Genomic DNA, 8,578 nt, shown 5'->3' with positions numbered 1-8,578 from the left:
GCAGAAAATCAAAACAATAAGAGCGACGCTAAAAAACAGTATCCAAGGCATATTGACATTTTGGAAAATGTTTCAAAAACAAGGACATTTCTAAGTGAGCCCAAACTTTTGAACGGTAGTGTATTTGGAGACTGTTTAGTGACAAAAATCATAATTTTTCATCTAATAATTGTTTTATGACTCCCGAGTGGCACAGCGGTCTAAGACACTGCGTCACAGTGCTAGATGCATCACGACAGATCCAGGTTCGATCCCAGGTTGTGTCGCAGCTGGCTCACAATTTGCCCAGCGTCGCCCGGGTTAGGGGAGGGCTGTCTTTGTCCCATCACGCTCTAGCAACTCCTTGTGGTGGGTGGGGCACATGCACGCTTGTCGCCAGTTGTACAGTGTTTCCTCCGAAACATTGGCGTGACTTGCTTCTGGGTTAATTAAGCGAGCAGTGTGTCAAGAGGCAGTGCGGCTTGGCAAGGTCATGTTTCGGAGGATGCATGGCTCTCGACCTTCGCCTCCCCGAGTCCGTTCGGGAGTTGCAGTGATGGGACAAGACTGTAACTACATATCATGAAATTGGGTAAAAAAATATAGATAAAAAATATTTAATCATAATAACCATAATTGTTTCATATATTCTTGTAATACTTAAAGGGGTCTTAAAATCAAATATCAAAAGGATGCTTGGTATGACGTCCTAAAAACAGTTTCTACATATCTTATTACTAAACCATCTTTGATATAGCAGTGTACACAACTGCATTGACATGGAGATGGGAATAGACTGAGGTTCCCAACAAAACCACTGGATGGCGATAAAGCATTGGATTTCATGAGGTAAACTTTGGTCAAAACGACTTAATTGTACAGTAGCTGGTGGAGAAATGTAGGATTACTGACAGAGAATGTCAGTGTATGGGTTAGACTTTGTATTTTGAAATAAAAAATATCTATGTAAAGTGTTCTTTTTTCCTCTGTCAGAAGTGACATTTGTTGACTTTGGTGATTTTTGAATCAGTCCAGACCAGGGTTGTGCACAGACCTTTCAGGGCGCAGCTGCTCAAAATTATTGTGATTTTCAATGCTCTTAAGTCCTTATTAAATAATATTCATAATCCTTTAACTAATATATGGTTTCCTGGCTAGTGGCTTGTGTGGATATTTTAGTATATGGTGGTTAGCTAAGGTTTAGACTACCTGTGTAACTCCCGCCTGAAGAAAGCATGAAGTTGAGTCGGAGTATCGTTGATGCAGCCGCTCCTCTCTATTTCTTTCTGCCTCTCTCTGCCAACCAGATCGAATATTGATGATGATGATGCACAGTATATCAAGTGCTACTCAAATTATATTCTGCTGTGGCAGTATTGTTGATATTTAAATGTTTTTCACATTATGGCCATTATGCTGATGGGCTGGGTCAGAGTGGCTTTTGTCAGGATCTGACCTGTGACTAATCCTAATTGCCTAAGCAATTTATCCCTATTAGCCTTTTGACTCTGCCTCTCCATTTTGTACTGTGGTTATTATTCATTTCTGTCACTGCCTTTGTTCAGGAAATGGAATGAAATTCAATGTAAAGAAATTGCTGCATACAGTGCATTATACACTGAGTGTACAAAATATTAATTTTGAGTTGCACCCCCTTTTGCCCTTCGAACAGCCTTAATTAATTTGTGCATGGACTCTACAAGGTGTCGAAAGCGTTCCACAGGAATGCTGGCCCATGTTGACTCCAATGCTTCCCACAGTAGTGTCAAGTTGGCTGGATGTCCTTTGGATGGTGAACCATTCTTGATACACACAGGAAACTGTTAAGTGTGAAAGAGCCAGCAGCGTTGCAGTTCTTGACACACTCAAACCAGTGTGCTTGGCACCTACTACCATACCCCATCCAAAGGCACTTAAATATATTGTCTTGCCCATTCACCCTAGGAATGGCACACGTACACAATCCATGTCTCTTTTGTCTCAAGGCTTAAAGGGAAGAGAAAGGCTCCGTGTTTCTCCTGCTGTTTTGTACAGACTTTTCCTGGACTCAGCCTTAGCAGGCTGTCCTGAATTCCTCTCTGACTCCATAAGTAAATGCAGCCTAAATGAAAAGAAAACCACTGGGAGATTACGGCTAATTAAAATGCCGTTTACCCATGTTAACATACACTACTGGTTACTACTGTTTTAGAACACTTACTCAGGTTTTTATTTTATTTTAATCGTGAATACATCAAAACTATGTAATAAAACATATGGAATCATGTGGTAACCCAAAAAGTATATTTATATTATATATAATATAATATTTTATATTTGAGAATTTTCAAATAGCCAGCCTTTGCCTTGATGACAGCTTTGCACACTCTTGGCATTCCTCAATCAGCTTCACTTGGAATGCTCTCCAACAGTCTTGAAGGGGCTAAGGAGATGTACAAACACGCCCCATAAAGAAAATGAGAATTAAAAACAGTTTCAGCCCCTGGTTCGACAGTGATCTTGCAAAGTTACTCCACCACAAGAATTCCATTTGCCGAAAGGCTCTGCACACGCATTCTCTGGCTGACTGGTTCTCGTTCAGGCAAATGAGAAATACCTGCACTCAGGCTATCCGGAAGGCCAACGTTAGTTACTTCATGTTGATGGTTGTTCCTGACAGGGAGCACATGGCTGAGCTCTTTAGTCACCACTTCATTAAGTCCGATTCCTATTTGACTCAGCCATGCCTCCTTGCACCTCCAACATGTCCTCTTCTCCAAGCCCTTCTAATGTGACTAGCCCCGTTGCTCTTCACTCTTTTCCCCCTGCCGCCCTACAAAGTTTCTCCCCGCCGGCGGTCACTGAGTCCGAGGTGCTAAAGATCCTCTCTAAACTTGACCCCCAAAAAACATCTGGGTCAGATGGTTTAGACCCTTTCTTCTTTAAGATTGCTGCCTCTTTTATCGCCAAGCCTGTCTCTCATCTCTGGGGAGGTTCCCATTGCTTGGAAGGCTGCCACAGTGCGTCCTTTTTTTTAAAGGGGTGATCAAGCTGATCCTAACTGTTATCAGTGCTTCTACACCTGCATTGCTTGCTGTTTGGGGTTTTAGGCTGGGTTTCTGTACAGCACTTTGAGATATCAGCTGATGTACGAAGGGCTATATAAATGAATTTGATTTGATTTGATTTGATAGGCCTATTTCTATTTTGCCCTGTTTAACAAAGCTTCTCAATAACTGACTGGCTTTCTTGATGTCTATAGTTTTCTCTCTGGTATGCAATCTGGCTTCCGCTCAGGTTATGGATGTGTCATTGCAACCTTAAAGGTCATCAATGATGTCAGCAATGCCCTTGATTCTAAGCAATGTTGTGCTGCTATTTTTATTGACTTGGCCAAAGCTTTTGATAATGTACCCCAAGGCTCAATCCTAGGCCTGACGCTCTTCTCAATTTACATCAACATAGCTCAGGCAGTAGAAAGCTTATACTTATACTTACACTGGCCCCTACCTGGATTTTGCATGAAACGCTATACAACAAAGCTTTCTCGGTGTCCAACAAGCTGTCTCTGCCCTTAACATTGTTCTGAACACCTCCAAAGCAAAGGTCATGTGGTTTGGTAAGAATAATGGCCCTCTCCCCACAGGTGTGATTACTACCTCTGAGGGTTTAGAGCTTGAGGTAGTCACCTCTTACAAGTACTTGGGAGTATGGCTAGACGGTGCACTGTCCTTCTCTCAGCACATATCTAAGCTGCAGGATACGGTTAAATCTAGACTTGGTTTCCTCTATTGTAATCGCTCCTCTTTCACCCCAGCTGCCAAACTAACCCTGATTCAGATGATCATTTTACCCATGCTAGATTACAGAGTGGCTAGATGTTCTTTACCATTCTTCCATCAGATTTGTCATCCCTGCACTCTATACTCCTCTGTAAACTGGTCATCTCTGTAAACCTGTCGCAAGACCCACTGGTTGATGTTTATTTATAAAACCCTCTCACCCCTATCTGAGATACCTGCTGCAGCCCTCATCCTTCGCATCCAACACCTGGTCTGCCAGTCACCCTCTGTTAAGGGTCCCCAAAGCACACACATCCCTGGGTCGCTCCTCTTTTCAGTTCACTGCAGATAGCGTAGTATTGTTTAATGGTTTACCATTTTGAGTCTCCAATTTTATCCAATGTAAAAAACACTATTTCAAATTTTGCTACATAAGACCAATTTGAGCCGCTCGTCACATATAGTCTATTAGAAATCCTCTTGGCCTTGTTTCGCCAAGGTGAAGCATTGCAGGCCTAGCTATTTCATGTTGATTGACTCACAGATTTAAAAAAACAAATCCACAAGTTGCTAATTTACGCATAGGCCTGCTTTGTATCAGCAAGAAACCTCAACATATCCTTTATCAGTGACCGTTTTGCTCACCTTTTGTAGGAAGGAGACACAACATTACTTAGGGAGTACTTAATGAGACCTTTCCTGATTATGCTGCCTTTTTAGACTCTTTTATGGCACATCTCTGAACAAGGAATTCCCCATTTCAGATTGGACCAGATTGGGTTTGGGAGGACTGAGACGAAGGGTGCGTATCTGAAACTTCTCTGAGGTTAATCAGATAGCATGACCAGCCCAAACTCCTGTACAGCATTAGCAATACTGTGCTGTCCATTGAGGGATCACTTTATTACTGTGGGAAATTATTATGAGCCAAATAACCCTTTTTTATAAAAGTGTAGAAGTGTCACATTGAGTGTGTTCTCTTTTAAGCCTTGATGGATATAAAAATATACATATCCTGTGAGTTAGAAGCACCAAAAAAACTTCTCAAATGACAAACATGTAATACAGTGTGGCGATGTAGACTGTTCATTGGTCATGCAGTGCGGTCATTTGCTTGTGTTACATTGGCTTATGGAAATACGGTTTGAAGTCTACATTTACTGTAAATTACCATGGGGTATCTAGCCTTTAATAATCTGGTGTTCAGGTCCATTGCAGGATCTTGTTGCACAGAGGAGTAAGCCAATTTTAAAGCACGATCAGAATAAGGCCAGCTCCTAGCATCAGCAACATGCCCTAACAATGAAGAGAACATCTCAGGGTCATTCTCATTAAATTTTGGCAACAACCGTAAGTGTCAAACAATATTAAATGAGTTCGGGGAACGACCGAGAGAGGAGCGACCCCTAGATAAATCTGGGTCACCTTCTGAGAGCAAAATCTCCCCTGAGAGCTTTTCTTCCCTAACCAACTCTAGCCGCTCTTGTTGCGAATTGATTTTAGCATGCTTCAAATCCTGTTCAAATGCCAAATCTTTTTCATACATTACACGATCATGCTCTAGCTTCAGCTTAACACAAGCATTCTCACGATCCTGCTCCAGTGGTAACAGAAGCAATTCTTTCTGTTGTTCAAAATAAAGACTACTAGGGCTAACAAAACGGGTAGATGGCGAATCCGACAGGGGCTGCCCCAGATTTAACTTCAAGAATAACCACTCTCCATCAGATTGGCCTTCAATATCACCCTAACAGAATTCTTTTGACGTTCATCACTAATTTCAACCTGGTAGTGATCAGCGATCTTCAACAGTTGTTCTTTAGTACATAATTCTAACAGTTCCTCTGATGGAGAGAGGATGAACCCCAAAAACATTATCTCGCTCTTTCCCTCTGCTGAGCACACCAGACCACAACAAGAGAAATACCAATCACACTGGACACCACAGAAGAGAGATGACTCAACCCAACGTATTCCAAAGGGAAACACGTCGATAAGCCTAAGGGAAAAAAAGAAAGGCTATAACTCCAGGTAGCAAATGACACTACCCTACTCATATCGCCCACTGAGGTACACAGCAGATTGTATTCACCTCAGACCGATGTCCCAACAGCTATTAGACCAAGAGTTTGCAGCCTGGGCAGGGGCCTGGAAACTAACCAATGTACTCTCCAACGCAACACACAACCAACTATCCACCGCAGTGGCAAGTTTATCAAACGAACTAAGGCAACCAACACTGGGCCTACCAAACATGACAACACAAAAAAAACGAACAAAAGACGCAAACAAAGCACCTACAGAGTTTTCAAACAACTCCACATTTTCTCCCAAACACAATACACATACCAGTAAGCATAACGACACTAGTTTTAGGCCCACTGCCATACTCTACCAGGCAACGCCTTTGTTGATGACGTCAGACAACCAAAATCACTGATATGTATCTAAGGCACTATACCAAACACTTATACAAATATGCCGTGAATACCAACTAAAGCACATTCCATTAAGCATTAACCCATCATTTGCCAAGGAAGAGCACATGATCCGTGAATATATTCAATGTACAGGCTACAATGTGGGGATCTCATGCGTGCTAATAACTACAGTATATGTACAGTGGGGAGAACAAGTATTTGATACACTGACGATTTTGCAGGTTTTCCTACTTACAAAGCATGTAGAGGTCTGTAATTTTTAATCATAGGTACACTTCAACTGTGAGAGATGGAATCTAAAACAAAAATCCAGAAAATCACATTGTCTGATTTTTAAGTAATTAATTTGCATTTTATTGCATGACATACCGTAAGTATTTGATCACCTACCAACCAGTAAGAATTCCGGCTCTCACAGACCTGTTCGTTTTTATTTAAGAAGCCCTCCTGTTCTCCACTTATTACCTGTATTAACTGCACCTGTTTGAACTCGTAACCTGTAAAAGACACCTGTCCACACACTCAATCAAATAGACTCCAACCTCTCCACAATGGCCAAGACCAGAGAGCTGTGTAAGGACATCAGGGGAAAATTGTAGACCTGTACAAGGCTGGGATGGGCTACAGGACAATAGGCAAGCAGCTTGGTGAGAAGGCAACAACTGTTGGCGCAATTATTAGAAAATGGAAGAAGTTCAAGATGACGGTCAATCACCCTTGGTCTGGGGCTCCATGCAAGATCTCACCTCGTGGGGCATCAATGATCATGAGGAAGGTGAGGGATCAGCCCAGAACTACACGGCGGGACCTGGTCAATGACCAGAAGAGAGCTGGGACCACAGTCTCAAAGAAAACCATTAGTAACATATGGATTATAATCCTGCAGCGCACGCAAGGACCCCCTGCTCAAGCCAGCGCATGTCCACACCCGTCTGGAGTTTGCCAGTGACCATCTGGATGATCCAGAGGAGGAAAAAGAGAAGGTCATGATGAGACAAAAATAGAGCTTTTTGGTCTAAACTCCACTCGCCGTGTTTGGAGGAAGAAGAAAGATGAGTACAACCCCAAGAACACCATCCCAACCGGGAAGCATGGAGGTGGAAACATCATTCTTTGGGGATGCTTTTCTGCAAAGGGGACAGGATGACTGCACCGTATTGAGGGGAGGATGGATGGGGCCATGTATCACGAGATCTTGGCCAACAACCTCCTTCCCTCAGTAAGAGCATTGAAGATGGGTCGTGGCTGGGTATCCCAGCATGACAAGGACCCGAAACACACAGCCAGGGCAACTAAGGAGTGGCTCCGTAAGAAGCATCTCAAGGTCCTGGAGTGGCCTAGTCAGTCTCCAGACCTGAACCCAATAGAAAATCTTTGGAGGGAGCTGAAAGTCCATATTGCCCAGCGACAGCCCCGAAACCTGAAAGATCTGGAGAAGGTATGGAGGAGTGGGTCAAAATCTGCAGTGTGTGCAAACCTGGTCAAGAACTACAGGAAACATATGATCTCTGAAATTGCAAACAAAGGTTTCTGTACCAAATATTAAGTTCTGCTTTTCTGATGTATCAAATACTTATGTCATGCAATAAAATGCAAATGAATTACTTAAAAATCATACAATGTGATTTTTCTTGATTTTTGTTTTAGGAATCTGTCTCTCACAGTTGAAGTGTACCTATGATAAAAATTACAGACCTCTACATGCTTTGTAAGTAGGAAAACCTGCAAAATCGGCAGTGTATCAAATATTTGTTCTCCCCACTGTATAAAGGACTTGCATCCTTGGCACAATAAAGTTCTTATATTCTACTCAATCCATAGGCTTCAGTAACGCCATTCAGACTTGAAGTCGATACAACACCTATGATAGCTGAGGTTCATAGATAGGTTCTGAACTAAAATTCATACCAAACATTTTAGGGTCCATACACAGATCGGCTACATACTGTAGCTAGCTACACATCCATAGGCATACAATTTTTTTTTATCCTCCACTACACAATAAGCAAATAAATAGTTAGCTAGCTATGTTACTTCAGCTGCATTGCATGGCAAATATAAGCAAGGCAAGCTTACATAATTATACGTTCAATTTGCAGTAAATGCTTAGGCTAGATAAATTCTTTACATCCACTGTTTCACAAGACGAAAGCCTGGTTGGCTGGTTTTCTCAGGAGTCCCTAAGCTAAGCTAAGATTAGCTAGCTTTCCTTGAGCAGTTTCAAGATACCTGGCTAGTTAATGGCATTTTTTATCAACTTTATCAATCAGATGAATAGGTAGCAAATATATTTGTTTACCTATGTGTCCCTTGTAGCAGCTAAATCACCCAAGTTTTCAATGCATGCCTTCACACGGAAAAGCAGATAAGCAGCGGATATCACTGTATGTGTAGCTA

Source organism: Oncorhynchus kisutch, linkage group LG8, assembly GCF_002021735.2.
Source record: "Oncorhynchus kisutch isolate 150728-3 linkage group LG8, Okis_V2, whole genome shotgun sequence".
In the NCBI taxonomy this organism is placed as follows: Eukaryota; Metazoa; Chordata; class Actinopteri; order Salmoniformes; family Salmonidae; genus Oncorhynchus; species Oncorhynchus kisutch.
Note: the sequence above shows the minus strand (reverse complement) of the source record.